The 20,400-nt window shown below is 40.6% G+C and overlaps 1 protein-coding gene across 2 annotated transcripts in view; it reads left to right on the top strand.

Moving 5' to 3' along the window:
* The window catches only part of SH3RF2 (SH3 domain containing ring finger 2), a 1,223,737-nt gene that overhangs the window by 216,735 nt on the left and 986,602 nt on the right, over window positions 1-20,400 (top strand). The window lies entirely within an intron of this gene.

Genomic DNA, 20,400 nt, shown 5'->3' with positions numbered 1-20,400 from the left:
ACTTGACCATCACAAATTCTGCAGTAAGGTCAAGAAGGCAAATCTAGGAACAGATGTGACAGAGTTCTGTTACATCATGGTTAATCCAGCTAAAACAAATGCAGATAGCCATTAGTTAGTGAAGAATGTCATGCCTTCTGTCGAAATTACTTAAACTGATGATCTGCACACACAACTGATGCAAAAGACAAAAGAACATTGACACTTCTGTCTCTGTGGACCTCTGGTCATGGCCATCTTTAGTGCATTTCTTTTTCCCATCTCCTAGCATCAGAACACATCAAGATGAAGAGGCATGAACCAGGGATTTTTGTTTTAAAAATAGCTTGTACCAAGTATGACATGAAGACATGGCCTATGCATACTTTTCCATCTTAGAGCAGTAGTGAGCATTTTATGTCATCATAAGTGAAATGCAGGAGGTATGTAGACAGCGGTCAGTATGTTTAATGGTACATCAGTGGTACATTAATGATAACAACAGGCATTATCAATGGCAATTTAAACCTAAAGGGAGAACAGAAGCTGCAATTCCTGCAGTTTGTATTACTTTGCATGTAGTACATTCTTGGGTACTCTTTTAAGTCCTTTAATATGTTTCTCAGTGGTCAGATTTAATAGTGGTCTGGATTCCAGAAGAAACAATGAAATACTACTAGAACACAGGTTTGTATTGTTTGAATTTGCCTCATCTTCTGTCAGCTGTTTGGCATGATGTATTAAACTTCTGCACATTATCTGACTGCAGTGACAGGGACTGGTCTTCATGATTTAAATTGTCACTTTTCATCAGTTTTTCTCTTAAATGGTTGACACAGTTTATGTCATGCGCTACACATTTTAGATTCCTTTTTAATTCTTCAGCTGTGTCTCTCAAAGGGTCACAAACACTTTTTGCCAATCTCAAAACATGAACTTTCTAATTACTCAGAAGTTTAGTTGTATAACAGCATGTCTCACCACATAATTACTATGCTTTAAAACAACAGATTTGCACTCCAGAAAAAATCTCAGAATGTTATATGCTATTATCTAAAATGTATTGTGTCACAGACTGAAGCGATTGAACAATGGGTACTAAAATTTAATAAATCAGGAGAACTGGTATGTATGTTTTAAACTTGTTCCTTTAATTATAATCTTACAAGCTGCCTATTATGATTGTCTCTCAGTCAGTGTTATTGTGAAAGTAATGGTTTAACTATGATTTTGAATAAAACAATTGTCAAGTTCAGTAAGTCCGAAGTCACATTTGTTAATATTAGTTATTAAGAGATCAGACAGTTTTCCGATTAACCTATTAATCACTAGTAAGCTTCAGGAGATCTGTGATAGTTCTCACTGTGATTAAGTAAGCCAAAATAGAGCAGATAATTACAGACAATATAGCTGGTGATATGCTCGGCATAAAGCTTGAGAGAGTCTGATTTGAAGGGGTGAGTAATAGGAACACAGTAATGAACACACTGTGTATGGACAATACTTTTAAGGCTAAGAAAGACACAAAATGAGGCAATCAGTGAAGCAGGAATAAAGAAAGAGCATTTAGTGGAAGGATCAGAAAATAGCATGATGGCACAAATGTACGCTCCTCATGAAAGACACCAAGACTGAAATCACTGTAGGTGTTACTAAATGATTCTAACATGAAAAGTAAGTATTTCTAAATACCAGATGTTTAATTTGTGAAACATTGCACTCCAAATGGTAACCAGACCAACTGGACAGATGTCGGACTTAGTTTAGGAAATGAAACTTATATTTTGCTGGAAACTTGGGAGGCGGTCTCTTACTTTGTAAAGGAAGAGATAATTTCATTACCTGGCATTTGGGTAGGTTGAACTGATGTACAGTGTTAAATGGATCAGCATGTCACTCATGAGACAGACCGTGACTATTAATTTGTAATTTGTACCTTTTCATATAAAATACCATTGTTTACCTACAGAAAAGAAACCTCAATCACAGTACCACTTTTTTCAGACTTTAGTTTAAACACACACAAGTAATTTGTTACTGGTTGTATATCACCTAGGTGTAAAAAGTACTTGTTTGTGTAGTTCCAAATAATAACAATTTAATTGCATATAAACCTCATTTAATTAGCACTAACACTTGTTATGCATGCAAGCTCATTTTATGTTTATATACCTGATGTTTGCAGAGGTAATAAGTGCTGAGCACCATCACAGACAACATTTTCATAGCAAGTTGAAGTCATTTTAATCCTTTAGTAAGACACATACAAAAAACACTGGCACATAAAACCATAACATAGAGCCAGTTAATTACTTTTCATTCTGTGTTTATAATGGTTGTAATGGTAAGAAGACATTTGATTGTGGACTTGATGAGTGAAGGTGAATTTATTCCCCACACCCCTACTAATTATATATGCCAACTAACTCCAAGATCACACAAACTCAAGGAAAGGACATATTCTGCAGTCCCAAGAATTGTGTCGTCTGGCACACCTGTTGAGCATCTACTTAGCTAACCAAACATGGTCAACTAAACAGCTGTCAATACAATGGCATTTAGACCACATTTAGGCGACACGTGTATATCCATCTATCTTTATATATATATATATATATATATATATATATATATATATATATATATATGTGTGTGTGTGTGTGTGTGTGTGTGTGTGTGTGTACATTTAAGTATTTTTCCTGTTTATTTGCTAAGTTTTTCTGCATAGCCGCCTATTTTGAGCATTTTCTGGCTTGTTAAATTTGATTTCTGCATTAGTAACTGTATTTAGAGCACAACCTAGAGCTGTGTACTGAATTTCCTGTAGTTCATTGTAGTTCATGTAGGACGCAACCTGGGACGCCATCTGGTCCCATGGAAGCAGTGTATTTTGCTTTGGAGAGGGCAGCCTCCTTTGTCCAGTGAAATTGGACATGCTCCACCTCAGTAAATCTAAATCCCTTAGAGCCACACGCTCGAGGGACTTGAACCTCAGCACAGAAATAAATAGAACTTGCTGGAGGGACAGGTTCATAACCCAGAGGCTCCGTGTATTTATGTGTGGTTCGCTGATGTGGTGGGACTATGTGATACTGGAATTGTGTTGAGTGAGGTTACCTTCTCCTCCTGACTGGTTAGTGCCTGGTAGTTCCAGGTCATATCTCAATGTGCGAACCATGTGCTGGAGGGCTAACTTCCTTTTTTTAATTTTTTTTTTTTTTTTGGTGACTGGCTCACTGGTTTTGGAAATGTACGCTACCCAGAAAATGCAGTAGATGAACAATGGAAGCTCTTTGAAATGAAGATGAATATATTTGCTAATCTACACTTAACACAGCAAGCTTGTGCAGAAAATGCCTGCACCATTTACACAGCTAATTTGATATTAAAACATGAAAATATTAGCAGTTAAAATTTTATGACAATTTTTGTGTTAGCTTTTCGTGACATTCAGCTGTGCACAGCTGTACTGCTTTGAGATTTTTTTTTTCATTTTCAGTTGACCACCAGTTGCAGCTTAATGAGAGAAACAAAAGTAAAATAGTCCTAATGTGAGGCATTTTTTTAAAGGATACTTGTACATCTGTGTATTAGAAACTGCATTACCATCTGTTTTGTTAAATGCTCTGGCTGTAGCTGTAAGTATATATTTTGTAAGTTTTGGTATCATAAGGCATGTCAGTGTTCTAAATCTGTAAGAACTGCATGTGATGCACACAATGTGGGTATAAGAGGTTTTGTGACATACTGATGTGAGTATTTTAATGTATGTATGCTTCTGAGATGTACAAATCACAGTGTGGGGATTGGAGTCATGGAAAGAAAAATGTCCAGAGGTATGATACCAAAACTAAGATTGTCATTGTAATATGCTGTTTTGCACATATTCATGTAGAGCCATACCTCTACAGACCTGCATAGACATCCTTACACACTAAACCATACCCCCACACCCATATCATTGTGTATAGGTAAGTACTACGCTGCCTTGCAGCCCATTTTAAACCTAATTTTTCTGCAAAGGTGACAATCAAACTCTGCAGCTTATGTCTGGAAGGTAAGCACCATAACCATTATATCAACCTTCATCTCCCATCTGTCTGCACTTGCTTTCAACATGACTGCTTTCAGCTTTTCTACCTTATCAAACATCAGTAGCTCGAAGAAAAAAATGGGGAACATAACCTCTAGCTCTCTGTTTTCCATTTAAATCATTGCCAGTGTCATTTCTAAGTGTGCACTGGCAATAATTCACTTATTTTGGGAGAGCCTCAATTGGTGTGACCATAGAGTTGGTATATATATATATGTTTGGAGTAGGCTACTCACTTCTTCAGAGGAGTGTAGGGGACCCTGTCCTACTGCAAAAAAACAAACAATTAAAGTTAATTTTTCATCCTTCTATGTTTTGAAAATTATTTTTCACCGTTTCCATTCCTCGGAATTGTGGAAAATAGTGTTTCATAGTAGAGCTACTGCATCCATATGAGTGAATCAGTGACATCTGTCTTTTTTTGTGAGTGTGTTAAATACCTTTATTGAATTATCACTTGTGACATAGGTAAATTTACATTTATATAAAAGTAATCAAATTATATTAACATAACAAACGTTATACTTCACATATATTGCTATATATCATATAACTTAAGCAATATTACATAAATTATTCATGTCCTGCCCTTTTTGTTGTTAAACATCTTTATTAAACCATCACTTATGACACAGGCAATCATACCGTTAAATAAATGAAAACAAACCATATCAACACAATCCTAGTTGCAAGCATTTTACATCACAAACCATAGTCCTAGTTGCAAACATTATACATCACTTGTCATCATCTTCTTTCGGCTGTTCCCGTTAGGGGTCACCACAGCAGATTATCTGTTTCCATTTTTTCCTGTCCTCTGCATCTTGCTGTGTCACATCAACCACCTGCATGCCCTCTCTCACCACATCCATAAACCTTATCTTAGGCGTTCCTCTTTTCCTGTTACCTGGTAGCTTCATCCTTAGCATCTTTTTCCCAATATACTCAGCATCCCTCCTCAGCACATGTCCAAACCAATGTAATATTGCCTCTCTGGCTTTGTCTCCAAACCTTCCAACCTGGGCTTACCCTCTAATATACTTATTCCTAATCCTGTCCACCCTTGTCACACCCAGTGCAAATCTTAACATCTTTAACTCTGCCACATCCAGCTCTAACTCCTACCTTTTTGTCAATGCCACTTTCTCCAACCCATGTAACGTATGTGGTCTCACTATCCTCTTGTAGACCTTCCTTTTCACTGGTACTCGTCTGTCACAAATCACTCCTGACACTCTTTTTTCCACCCACTCCATCCTGCCTGTACTCTCTTCTTCACCTCTCTTCAACACTCACCATTACTCTGGACTATTGATCCCAAGTATTTAAACTCATCCACCTTCGCCATCTCTACTCCTTGCATCCTCACCATTCTTCTATCCTCCCTCTCATTCACACACATACATTCTGTCTTAGTCCTGCTGACCATCATTCCTCTTCTCTCTAGAGCATATCTCCATCTCTCCAGGGTCTCCTCCACCTGTTCCCTAGTCTCACTACAGATCACAATGTCATTTTCAAACATCATAGTCCACGGGAACTGTCTGATCTCATCTGTCAACCTGTCCATCACCATTGCAAGTAAAAAAGGGCTCAGAGCTGATCCTTGATGTAATCCCACCTCCACCTTAAACGCATCCATCACTCCCACTGCAGACCTCACCGCTGTCACACTACCCTCGTACATATCTTGTACCACTCTTACATACTTCTCTGACACTCCTGACTTCCTCATACAATACCACAACTTCTCTCTTGGCACCCTGTCATATGCTTTCTCTAAGTCTACAAAAACACAATGCAACTCCTTCTGACCTTCTCTGTACTTCTCCATCAACACTCTCAGAGCAAACATCACAGCTGTAGTGCTCTTTCCCGGCATGAAACCATACTGCTGATCACTAATTATCACGTCCCTTCATAACCTAGCTTCCACTACTCTTTCCCATAACTTCATGCTGTGACTGATCAGTTTAATCCTTCTGTAGTTACTACAGCTCTGCACATCACCCTTATTCTTAAAAATCGGAACCAAAACACTTTCCCTCCATTCCTCAGGCATCCTCTCACTTTCCAAGATTTCATTAAACAATCTGGTTAGAAACTCCACTGCCATTTCACCTAAACACCTCCATGCTTCCACAGGTATGCCATCTGGACCAACAGCCTTTCCATTCTTCACCTCCTTCATAGCTATCCTTACTTCCTCCTTGCTAATCCATTGCACTTCATGATTCACTATCCCCACATCATCCAACCTTCTCTCCCTCTCATTCTCTTCATTCATCAACCCCTCAAAGTACTCTTTCCATCTGCTCAACACACTCTCCTCACTTGTGAGTATGTTTCCATCATTATCTTTTATCACCTTTACCTGCTGTACATCTTTCCTAGCTTGGATCCTCTGTCTAGCCAATCGGTACAGGTCCTTTTCACCCTCCTTAGTGTGCAACCTTTCATACAACTCTTCATATACCTTATCCTTAGCATTCGCCACCTCTCTCTTTGCCATGCACCTCATCTCCTTATACTCCTGTCTACTTTCTTCATCTCTCTGACAATCCCACTTCTTCTTTGCCATCCTCTTTCTCTGTATACGCTCCTGTACTTCCTCATTCCACCACCATGTCTCCTTGTCATCCTTCCTCTGTCCAGATGTCATACCAAGCACCTTGCATCACTTATAATCTACCCAATCATTTTCAGACAAACATCACTGTCTTCTATTAAACCTCATTCCTCCCCTGTATGTATTGCCCCCACAATTCCCATTTTTTTAAAGAGGTCAGTGGATTTTCCATCTAGTGCATTTGAAGGTAGCCTTCTCTGTTTAGGTTGGGGAAATGCTTGGGATTTCTGAATGTAGTTTTATTGGCTGGATGGCTTATTAATCAGCTTATTTTGTTTTGTTAGTACCTTTATAAATACTGTACAGTTGAGTGGCTTTTTGCTCATTTATTCAAAACAAAGTGCTTTTATTGAATAATCACACTTTTATTTATAAGCTGTTTAAAGTACACTGCTGTATCTATATCTTTAAGTTTGTTTGTGGTAGCATTTCATTTTGGACAGTCCTCTAATGTGCTTTTACATTAGGAGAACTGGGATTATTCACCTAGTGGAAGAAGGTGTTTACCTGGTCTATCTGAGCTGGGAAACGCACAAAAGGGCATATTTTTTTGCACGTCTCTACATTTGATTTGTGCTGTTCTGATACCTAGATAGCAGAGACTAGATTCAGACCTGATGAATCTAGCTTGTTATTGATACACGTTAGCACTAATCCAGCCATCTTACATTAAGAAGGGCTCCCCTGCACCCTTGTGGCAGAAGTGTGTGGATCCAGCCTTGCCTGAGCTGGGGATTGCTGGATGAATGTTCATTGTGTGCTTTCCTATTGGTAGATTAGCTTAAAGGAAAACTCCACCTTAGAACTCAAAAAACATTTTTTTCATTGTATCTTTGTTTTGAGCTATTTTAATGCCTCAAAATCATTTTTTATTTATTTTATTTATTTATTTTACATTTGTTGACTGGGATAGTCTGACTGCATATATGTCCATTTTCAGCGGAGGCCCGGGGAGAAAAGCTCCAAAGCAAGTACAACAATTACATAGCAATTAAATTATAACATTTAACAGATACAATTATTATATACAGAGATCAGTATATATTTTTTGGGATTTATAATTTGCACTGTGATTCCTCACATCTCTGTTGAAACTTTCTTCCCCAACCCCCCTCCCTGTTCTTGGTAGCAGTTTAAATTTGGTGGCTTTTGCAGTGCCCGCCCCACTGTAGATTTGATCTAGGACACTCCCCCAGTCCCATCTCTTTACCGCATTCTACCTAATACACCCTTTCTGCACTTGCTTTTAGTCCTTTTTAATTTAATTACATTTTTTCAAACTGTGTGTGGAATAATATTGCTACATACTCAAGTGTGCCAGCTTGCACTGCATGTGAATTGTTTTTACTACTGTTTTTGCTACTTTTCTGAAGAAGAAAAAAAAAAAAATTGTAAGCCTGTTTCCTACCTTTCCTGTAATTAGTGTTCCAGATATAGATTTGCTGTATCCAGGACTATTTGTAAGCTTCTGAGCCCCCAAGCCTTTCTGTGTTGGAGGGAAGCCTCCTAGCTTATCAGTGGGAGTGGTAAGCACTAGGTAACCTGTCTACCACATAAGGAGTGGTTCTGGCCCAAAATTTGTAGTTATTGGCCGTTTGGGCGGTCTTCCATCTCTCTAAACTTTTTGATTTGAAGGCCTGCATTTGCACTTGTTTTTGTCCTGTAACTCCTGGGCCCATCTCATTTGCTCACTCAAAAAAAAAAAAAAAAATCTGCTTTTACTGTATTTGTGTTTCTTCCTACTTTATTTTGCTTTTAAGGCCATCTTAAAAGTACTCAATTGTATTTATTACTGCTTGGTGTAACTCATTCTAAGCATTTTAGTTTAAGCACTTGGGCTTCAGACCAGTTGTTTTACATTAGGAAGGTTTGTGGTCTGTACTGTGCTGGCAGGACAGGTAGCTTACATCCTTCTAAGTTGGGAACTGCTGATTGAGGGCTCAGTGTCTGTTATTCTAAAAGTGTATTAATTCTGTTTTAAGCACTTGGGCTTTAGGCCAGTTATTTTACATTAAAAGGGTTCGTGGTCTGCACTCTTGTGGGAGGAGAGGCTGGACTCTGCCCTTCTAGCTGGGAATTTCTGGTTAAAGGCTTATAGTGCCTGCATATCTAAACTGCTTCTTACTGAAATTGGTACACCTTGTTTGCTGTAGCATAGACTAGATCCAGGCCTGCTGAATCTAGCTTTGTTTGTATAACCTGAGCACTAATCCAGGTATTCTTTAAAGTATTCAATTGTATTTATTACTGCTTGGTAGTAACTTGATTAAAGTGTAGCTATCATTCTAAGTCTTTTGGATTAAGCACTTGGGCTTCAGACCAGTTGTTTTACATTAGGAAGGTTTGTTGCCTGTACTGTGGTGGCAGGACAGGTAGCTTACATCCTTCTAAGTTGGGAACTGCTGATTGAGGGCTCAGTGTCTGTTATTCTAAAAGTGTATTAACTCTGGTTTAAGCACTTGGGCTTCAGGCCAGTTATTTTACATTAAAAGGGTTTGTGGCCTGCACTCTTGTGGGAGGAGAGGCTGGACTGTGCCCTTCTGAGCTTGGAATTTCCGGTTAAAGGCTTATAGTGCCTGCATATTTTAACTGCTTCTTACTGAAATTGGTACACCTTGTTTGCTGTAGCATAGACTAGATCCAGGCCTGCTGAATCTAGCTTTGTTTGTATAACTTGAGCACTAATCCAGGCATTATTTAAAGTATTCAATTGTATTTATTACTGCTTGGTGGTAATTTGATTAAAGTGTAGCTAACATTCTAAGTCTTTTGGATTAAGCACTTGGGCTTCAGACCAGTTGTTTTACATTACGAAGGTTCGTGGTCTGCACTCTTGTGGGAGGAGAGGCTGGACTCTGTCCTTCTGAGCTGGGAATTTCTGGTTAAAGGCTTATAGTGCTTGCATATTTGAACTGTTTCTTACTGAAATTGGTACACCTTGTTTGCTGTAGCATAGACTACATCCAGGCCTGCTGAATCTAGCTTTATTTGTATGCTTCTTGTTTGTTTGCTTGTTATTTCCCTGAAATGCTAATTCCACCTAAAACGCAGCTTTTCAGTGCTTCTGTGGATCCCTAGTGATATCTGCATTGCTTACTGTACTTATTTCCTTGTTTCACTTGAAAGAAAGTTACTGTTTGTTGTTTTTCCATTTAAGTTACCTGAAACACATTGCATTTAAGTTACCTGGCACTTGCTCACTAAAGCAATGATATAAGTCATCACTAAAATATTAAAAGCACTACACCCTCACAAACTCCCCTTGAGTACCTCGTTCCCCATTGTCCCTTTTTTTTCAATTATAAAGGAATTCCCAATACTATTCTAGCATGTCCAAAGGTCAGTTGTCAATCTCCTCTCTGGTCCAGCTGGTGAATCTGGGAATCTTGAGGCAATGTTACAACTGCCTCATGTACACAGACAACCCTCTCCTCCTCCGAACAAATTCTAACACATGTGAGAGATGCAACCATATAGCCATACTGGAGGCTACGCTCTCTCAACTCAGTACTGGCGAAACCAGTCAGGAGGAGAAGGAAACCGCACTCACTACAATTCCAGTCTCACATAGACCTACCACGACAGCAAACCAAACACATAAACACACAAAAACATACTCGGAGGCTCTAAATAAAAATCTGCCTAAGCAGCAGAGACCTCCAAAGCAGACACCCAAGCAACCGCTACCCCAAAACAAAACACGTGCAACACATAGCTCACAAAGCCAGTGTGCCGAACAGTCACAGCCCTTAAGGCTAAACAACACACCTGATACACTTGTAATAGGTGACTCTATCGTCAGGCACACTGTTGGGCGCTAGGATCCGCCACATAACACAAGCACTCAGGTCACTCCAAGGCAAGTACAAATATGACTCAGTCATTGTCCATGCTGGTGTGAATGACCTGAGACATACCTCCCTGGACTACATGAAAAGAGACATAGAGGAGCTCTCTGAGCATGTAGCCCAGGCCGGTATGACCTTGACCTTGAGTAGCATCTTACCCTCACCAAGAATGATGCCACAATATGAAGACAAGATGATCAATTTCAACAATTGGCTTAAGTATTGGTGTCATTCAAAGGGGATCCAATGCCTGTCAGCCTGGGATGACATGCTTGACAAGCCACGATGCTTCGCTAGGGATGGCTTGCACCTGTCACCCCTGGGCTTTCGGATATTGGCAAAGGCTCTTGCTACCCCCATAGTGCCTTTTTTAGGCAAGGCTCAAAAGACAAACCCACCTCCATAGGTATCACAAGGGATAAGAAACTAAGAGTAATGTTACTCAATGCCAGAAGTCTAAACCTCAAGATGCACGCACTCGAAACTCTCTTTAGCATGGAGAACATCAATATCTGTGCAGTAACAGAAACCTGGTTCAAGGCTCCCGAGAGCACCCCAGCACTACCAGGTTATACCTCATACCATGCTTTTGGGCCCCAAAACTTGGACCGTACCACAAAAGGAGGAGGAGTATCAATATTCGTCAAAGATACCCACACCCCCAGGTTGGTGGCACAGCACGAAGCATCAGAGACTATCCATGTGCAACTAACAGTGGGTAAAACTGCCTTCCAGTTTATAGCCTGCTACAGACCACCCTCCCAAACCCAGGAACCCCACTCGGCCTTCCTGAGAACACTGGAAAATATGAAGGTCTCTCCAAACACCATTATATTGGGCGACTTCAACTACCCAAACATAGACTGGGAGCATTACTCTCGGTCCAACACCCTAGCCCAAAGGTTCCTAGAATTTATAAACTCAAATGCTATGGAACAACTTGTTATCACTCCCACAAGAGGGGAAAACATACTGGAACTGATCATCACCAACATGGGGACTCTATGCTCCAGACCAGAAGTGTATCCCTCACTGGTAAGATCAGACCATAAACTAATCTCACTGGATATTCACATCCCGACTCCACCCCCTGCCCTGAAAACCTCAGTGAAAAACTTCTCTAAAGCAAATTTCACACTCCCCAAAACCGAGGTGGAATCCTTCAAAGCCCCCGGGCCTGTGGAAAATACGGCCCAGACCGCAGAATCCTTTATAAACGCATTCTATGAACACCTTCAGGAATGCATGGATCATGCAATCCCAAATAAAACCAAGACCCAATCCTCCAAAGGCAGACGTCCTGTCTGGTGGACCCCAGCCATAAACAAACTATAAAATAGAAGGAGGAAGCTACTACATGATAGAGCAAAATCCCAAAAAGGGAAGGCATCTCTGATCAGTATTAGCAAAAACTACGGGCACTCATAAAATCATCTAAGGCCAGCTTCGAGAGAAAAATTGCACAGGACACTAAGGATAATCACAAGGCTTTCTTTAGTTATGTTAGGAACCTGGGTGGGAATTCTCAGATATGCTCAGAATTAGTCCAAAATGACAAAAAATACACCGAACCCTCAGACATTGCCAACATCCTAGCTGACAGGTTCAGTGCAACCCCCCCCCCCAAAAGGGCAAATATTTATCCCAGCAGAGTGCTGCCCCCCTGACATCTCAGATGCTCAGGTAAGAGCTGCCCTCTCCAAAGCAAAAAACACAGCATCAATGGGACCAGACGGTGTCCCAGGCTGTGTCCTACATGAACTCCAAGAAGAGCTAACCCTAAACATAAAACTACTGTTCAATCTCAGCCTTACTACAAGATATGTACCCAAAGAGTGGCGTACAGCAACAGTGGTCCCTCTCCACAAAGGTGGCGCCTCAATGGATCCTGGAAACTATCGCCCCATAAGCCTGATTAGCTTGGTCTGCAAAGCTATGGAAAGGATCATCATGGACCTCATAAATAAAGATATTAGGGACCTACAGACACTGGATCCTACCCAGTCCGGCTTTGTTAAGGGCAGATCCTGCCTCTTAAACCTGGTTGATTTCTTTGAAACAGTCACCAAGGCCATTGACGAGGGGAAGGTGGTCCACACAGCCTACCTGGACCTCGCAAAAGCCTTCGGTACAATACCCCACTCGGGCATTATAGATAAGCTCACCAGCTTAAATATAAACCCCTATGTCACTAGATAGGTTGCAAACTGGCTCAAGGACAGAACCCACATGGTTAGAATTGCTGGAGCCATGTCAGACTCCAAACCAGTTACAAGTGGCGTCCCACAAGGCTCAGTCCTGGGACCTCTCTTGTTCGGTATATATTTCTCGGAGGTACAGGCCAACACAGAAGGACTGTGGCTGACTAAGTTCGCAGATGACTGCAAACTGGGCGCCATAATCGACTCTCCAGCCGACACAAGCATCCTCCAAAAGGGCCTCATAGAAACAGACAACTGGTGCCAGAGCCATGGCCTCAAGCTAAACGCCAAAAAGTGTATAGTCATCCCCTTTGGCAAAAACAAAGTGCCCACAAATTACCACATAGGTGGTAATCCATTAAGTACAGAAGAAGTAATTAGTGACCTGGGGAACCAAGTTGATAGCAATCTCTCATTTGACAACCACGTGGCCAAAGTGGTTAGAAAAACATTTTATATATCCCACCTAATCATGAAGGGATTCACATCTAGATCAGGGGAGGTCATCGTGCCTCTTTACTCATTCCTCATCAGGCCCATAATTGAGTACAATGCCCTTTTCGGGATGTACCTTACCAGACACCTGCAGCAACTGGAAAGACCCCAAAAGTACCTCACCAAGAGGATCATAGGGCTCAAACAGATGCCATATGCTGCCCAGTTAAAGAAACTCCAGCTCTACTCAGTGGCATACCACCTGCTCAGAGGCAATCTGTGCCTGACATATAAAGCCATGTCCAACCCGGAAATAATGGACATGCTGCACCTCAGAAAATCCAAATCCCATTGAGCTATGCACTCGAGAAACTTGAACCTCAGCACTGAAATAAATAGGACATGCTGGAGGGACAGATTCATAACCCAGAGGCTCCCTTCACTCTGGAATAAAATCCCAGTCCAGGTTAGGCAGAGTCCCTCACTGACTCTCTTCAAGAGGAATCTTGATGAGTGGATGGGAGATCGTAGGTTTACCCCAGGTATCACTTCTGTGTCACTGTTAGACAGAGGCACAGTATACTAACCTCGAAAAATGGCATAGCAAAATTAATTTAAAATGGGTGGCGAAAGCCAAACACACTCTGGCTAGGCTTATAAATGCCCTAGGGCAGATAGCCTAGTATGAACCTATGAACCTATAAGTAAAAACATTTTAAAAACAGATCCAATTTTTTTTTTTTTATATATATATATATATATAGGTTGTGTAGGTTTTGTACTTTTTCAGTAGAACACACAGAGAAGGATCAAAGCAACAGAAGGTTTATTAATATATTGGTTCCATGGGAAGAGAGCTTCTGCCATAGAATACATAGAGATAAAACAAAGCAACAGGAAGTACGTATAATAGACTTTAATGGAGGTCAGGCAAGAGGAGATAGTATCAGCCTGGATCGGTGCAATAGTATCAGTCTGGATTGGTGCAAGGGCATAGCCATTGTGATTTTAGGAAGATTCTTAGTTGCTTCTTGAAAAGTGGGGTGGATGAAAGGGATGTTAGTTCACTTGGAAGTTTGTTCCAAGTGTTACCAACAGAGTTAGTAAACAGGCAATCCCCAGATTTGTTGTTGGATTTTAAGGTGGATACTAGTACCCTATTGGCTGATCGTAGGTTTGTAAGGTTTTGTATGGGCTGATAAGGTTACAGAGTATGGGAGTATTTGTGGAATGATGCATGATCTTTTGAATGATAGTAAGTTGCTGGATAAGAAGTTGACTTTGCAATTCTAGCCATCCTAGTATTTTAAGATTTTGTCAGTGATGGGTTCTAAATGGGGCTCCAGTGGCAAATCTGGCTATGTTGTTATAAGATGTTGCCAATTTATTGATATTGCTTTTGGAGAGGTTTGTAAAAATTGGGGAGGCATAGAGAAGGGTGGAGATTAAGTGAATTTGGGCAATAGTATTCCTAGCTGAAGCTGTGAGAAAGGGTTTAAGTCTATAAAGAAAACCAAGTTTTCTATTAACTGATTTAATAGGTTGGTTTATATGCATGTCAAAGTTGAGATTATCGTCAATTGTTACACCTAAAAGTTTGGCAGTCATGTCCGGAGCTATTTCAGTACCATTATTAGATATAACTGTGAAGTTAATAGCAGGGGACTTCTGAGTGGGAGTGAACAATAGTAGTTTGTTTTTTTTTTAGGGTTAAGGAGGAGACAGCTTTGATGGAACCAGTTTTCAACTAAGGTAAATACTTTTTGGGTATTGCTTTGAAGTTCTGCGGGCGAGGAGGCGGTACATATTAATGTTGAGTCATCGGCATATTGTATACAGGTGGTTTGTGGAAGGGATGTTTTCAGATCATTAATGAAAATAGTAAAGAGTAGAGGTCCCAGAATATTCCAAGTGCTTCTTTTACAATTGTAATGTGTTTCTCTCAAAATGGTGGACGATGGGGCCTGCCTTGGTTACGTGAACTTATTTTCTTGCTTTCCTTCCTTCTTCCCAGAATACATTTCAAGTCCTCTTTATATGACTCATGCCAGGCATAAGGAAGTGGTGCTTGTTTTCTCATGCCATTAAAATATGTGAAGCATTGTCATCTAAACACACCTTCTGTAAAAGAGCTGCTTCTCTGTTTACCTGACTGAGACTCATTTATCTGTCTGCCGTAGCTTGTTCTATGCTATAAATAACTGTTAGCTACTTACAGCAAAAGAAAGCAGATAAAAACAGTTTTTTGCAAGATAAGTCTTTTGTAGTCCTAACAAACTTGATAAACCCTCCCCCATACTCTCATGCTGAGGTGTGAAAACTCTCGCTGCAGTAAACAATCCTTGCTGTACATTTACAAGTGACAAGTAGTAAGACTCTAAACTTATTCTGTCTGCTACTTCCCAATGCCTTCAGTGGGAGGATTTTTCTCTCTCTCATGAATGATGCAGACTTAAAATGTGCTTTACCAGTTCTTCAATCATTTCTGTCATGTTCCCCCTCCTTTTTCTGTTTCATATTTATTTATACTTTGGTAACAAGGAAAGTGAACTGGTCCCAGGACCCTTTTCAGCCACAACAAAAGCTACACTGGCAAAGATAATAATTATTAAATGCACTTATCAATACAAATAAAAAAATGTTGACAGAAAGACATTGACCAAGATTCCATGTGGAACACATAGCCAATGTGTGACAGTGACCAAGTAAATCACTGAGCAACATTTACTAGAAAGTATAGACTAATAATGCTTAACTATACTATGTTGTTTATTATAAATAATTAATTGTATGCACACACACACACACACACACACACACACACACGCACGCACGCACGCACACACACACACACACACACATACACACACACACACACACACACACACACACACATTGTCTGTGTTTCTGTACATGTGTTCAGTACTTCTGATTTCCTTTTCTTAGGGCACATAGTAAATGTATGTTAAAGTAAATTCAGCTGTGTATTATGGTTGTTCTCTGACAATGCAAGGACTGACTCAAAGTCAGTGGGAATCTCTTACAATGAATCTGCATGTATCAGATATGCATCCTCCCGGAAGGATGTCACACAAAGCATAAAATACCTTTTTTATGAACAGTATCAGTGCACCTAGTTGATAGGGATGTCACCTGACTCTCTTTCTGCACTTCTGGCCTGTGTGTGTGTGTGTGTGTGTGTGTGTGTGTGTGTGTGTGTGTGTGTGTGTGTGTGTGTGTCTGTGTGTGTGTGTGTGTGGGGGGGCTTGAAAATGGTAACTGCATTTATACTTTACAAGAAAAAATATTTACTGACTTTTCTCTAAATGTCACATAAATCTTTACTACTACTCTTAAGTTATCTTAACACAACTATTATAAATAACATTTAAAGCTTAGAATTTCAGTACTGTGTTGCTGCTTATGTAAATTTGTCAGAAGAGTTGACAATTGCCTTTAAACTCTTGACTAATCTAATTGCTTTGTTTTGCTATGAAAGGGGAGTGTTAAGTTCTCCTCTCCTCTGCAATAAAAACAGTGGAAACAATTCCACAGCTTTCTATCTTTTTATATCAGCTGATGGGTTCCTGACATTAGCAGGATTAAATTACCCATCTAAGACTGACAGCAGTACCTGACAGGGGTAAACTACAGATTTAACTGTGTCTATGATATGTCATGCAGGTGGAGACAAATTTCTCTGCAAAGTATGTGAGAAGTTGAGTTTAAAAAAAAAAAAGGTGGGCTTTCCCTTCCTTTGACCCCAATGCAAGGAAATAAAAGTTTTAAAAGCTGCAAGCAGGTTTCTGGTACATACACAATGCTGGAACCATATTGTAGGGAGAAGGAAAACCTAACGATTGAGCTAGACTGTATGAGAGTGTTTTAATTTCACATGTATTTAAGCCTTGCATTTGCATATTGCAGTGTACCATACAACAAGGGTTAGCGGTACCCTGTATAGACGCAAATGCCCTGAAACACAATTTTCCGTAGACAACTTTCAGTGGAACCCTCCCAAGCATTCCTGCTGCACTATGGGTGACTCATTTGTGCACTGAGCAGGAGTGCAACATTTATCATCCATAGCCTTCAAAAGAACAGGCACCTTTGTTAGTCCTTGTACAAAAAGTGGTCAAACTAGCCCACTCCCTTCCTTAACAGTACATATGGTAAAAACCTGCTATAGTGGATGGGTAGTTTCCTATCACTTCAACGGCCAGCCTGATTGACATGGGCGTCCTGAGATAATGTAGTAAAATGCCTCATGTGTACTGACAACCACTTACTTACCCTATGTCAGAGATATAATTACATTATAAAATTGGAATCAGTTCTCTCATGTAACAACAAACCAGACATCAAACAGGTTGTCAGCACATACACTTCACCTCTCACACAAAATTAGGTCATGATGTCTAAACTCACATACATAGAGGTACTCACTAGAAGCCTCCCAAAAGATCAGAGACCTTCTAAACGTAAGTCACTTGCACATACTGCTATGCAAATAAAAAACACTACACATAATAACACATATACCAGTGTCTCAGCAAATAAGCTCCAAGGCAAAACACCTCAAAATCTAATGTTTTGGTCATAGCCGACTCCATAGTGAGACACCGAGATGCCCCCTCACCAGGCTGGACATAGAGAAGGTCACAGTCAGCTGACTGTCAGGTGCCAGGATCCATCAAATCACACATGCATTCAAGTCACTCAACAAGTACCGTTATGACTCTGTCATAGTCCATGTTGGAGTGAATGACTTGAGACATACCTCTCTGGACTGTATGAAGAGAGACATGACTGAACTCTCAGATTATGTGTCCCAGGCAGGTATGACTCTAGCCCTAAGCCGATTCTACCTTCATCCAGGATGATGCCATAATATAAACAAAAAATGATCAAATTCAACAATTGGCTTAGCTTGTGATGCCATTCCAGAGAGATGCAGTATCTATCAGCCTGGGAAGACATGGTCCACATGCTATGCTGCTTAGCCAGAGATGGTCTGTCGACCTGTCTCCTCTAGGCTTTTGGATACTGACAAAGGTGCTTGCTTGCCCCTAGTGCCTTTTTTAGGCAATGTCAAAACAACAGCATTTTCGACATAACAAAATCCACTTGAAACAAACTGAGGGTTCTGCACCTTAATGATTGCAGTCTAAACATGAAACTGCACTCGCTGGAAGCACTCCTCACCTTGGAAGGTGCTGACATCTGTGCAGTCACTGAGACATGGTTCAATGTAGTTCAAGGCTACAATGCCTACCACACATTCAGACCTCAAAATAAGCATGAAAGAACCAAAGGTGGAGGTGTATCCATATTCATTAAAGCTGAGTACACCTCAAGACTGGTCAAACAGCATGACTCTCTTGAACTACTCCATGTCCAACTAACTATAGGCAAAATACCCTACTTCATCATTGCTAGCTATAGGTCCTCCACCATGAACCAAGAAAAAAACACGTCCTACCTGGACTTACTGGAGTCACTCACCATACAGCCCAAAACCTTAGTCATAGGAGAATTCAGTTATCCTTCCATCGACTGGGTGGCATGCATGAACATACTCACCCAGAGGTTCCAGGACTTTGTCAATGCAAATGCTCTGCAACAGGCATTCTTCACACTCAAATGTCCTACACATAGTACTCACCAACATGGGGGGGGGGGGGCACTGCACTTCTCCTGTGTGATGCCCTGCCTTGTAAGGTCAGATCATAAATCAGTCTCATTCGAAGTAACTATTGAACCTGTCATCATCACAACAGCAAAAAAAAAACTAAAAAAACGTATCTAAAGGAAACTACAGCCTACTAAGCGATGGTATAAAAATTTCTGTACCCCCCCGCAATCAAAGACAACAAAGACTCTTGTGCAGAAGTGTACACAAATTCCCTGTATAAACAGTTAAGCAACTGTATAGACTTGGTTGAACCTGACCCGATTAAAACCAGGTCCTTCCAAGAAAACAAGCCACCCTGGTGGACTTCAAGAATAAACATGTTATATAACAAAAGGAAGAAACTTATGTCCAAGAACAGGAATGAACTGACTCAGCAGAGGAAGAATTCCCTCTACAGCTTGCACAAACAAATAGAAAATCTTGTAAAGTCCTCTAAAGCTAATTATGAAGCTAAAATAGCATCCCTATCTAAGGATAATCATAAGGCATTCTTCAACTACATCCAGAATCTAAAAGGGAATGCCCAGCTATGTGCTGAACTGGTATTGGATGGTACCACTCATACTATACTGATGGAAATTGCCAACTTGCTATCTGACATATTTGGCACAAACTTCACCCCCCTGTCCCCACCAGCCATACCCCAAAGCATAACTGACACCAGTCCTCTGCCTAGTATCTTTAGAGATCAAGTCATATCTCTGCTCTCCAAGGCCAAAAATACTGCCTCAGTGGGACCAGATGACACCCCAGGCTGCTTATTAAGCAATTTAAAACAGGACCTAGCAGACCCACCTTGGCGTTCTCTTTAACTATAGCCTGAGAACTGGCTTTGTTCCTGCAGAGTGGAGAACAGTAACAGTAATGCCCTTGCATAAAGGAGGGCCATCAGTCAATCCTGGGAACTATAGACCCATAAGTCTAACCAGCATCAACTACAAGGCCATGGAAAGAACCATCATGGACCTTATTAGCAAGGACATAGGCAACCTTCAAACTCTAGACCCAACCCAGTTTAGTTTTGTTAAGATGAAAGAAGGTGAGACGATGCATACTGCCTATCTTGACCTAGCTAAGGCTTTTGACACAGTCCCTCACTCAGGTATCATTGAGAAACTCTCCCAGCTGGGGATCAAGCCTTACATCACTAGATAGGTAGCCAATTGGCTCACCTACAGAACACATACTGTCAAAGCTGGTGACTCCACCTCTACCAGTAGACCAGTCACCAGTGGTGTACCACAAGGATCTGTGATGGGCCCTTTACTGTTTGAAATCTATTTCTTGAAAGTCCTGGCTAAAGTAGACAGCTTTTGACTTTCCAGGTTTGCTGATGATTGCAAATTGGGTGCTATCATTGAGACCCCCAATGACATTAACATATTACATAAGGAGCTAACACAGATAAATGACTGGTGCCAAAGCCACGGTCTAAACCTAAACACAAAAAAGTGCATTATTGTCCCCTTTGACAAAGCATAAGTCCCTGCTAATTACAATATTGACAGCACTCCCATATT

Source organism: Protopterus annectens, chromosome 2.part2 (genome assembly GCF_019279795.1).
Source record: "Protopterus annectens isolate FY-2018-M chromosome 2.part2, PAN1.0, whole genome shotgun sequence".
In the NCBI taxonomy this organism is placed as follows: Eukaryota; Metazoa; Chordata; order Ceratodontiformes; family Protopteridae; genus Protopterus; species Protopterus annectens.
Note: the sequence above shows the minus strand (reverse complement) of the source record. Positions and strands in the feature narration are given on the sequence as shown.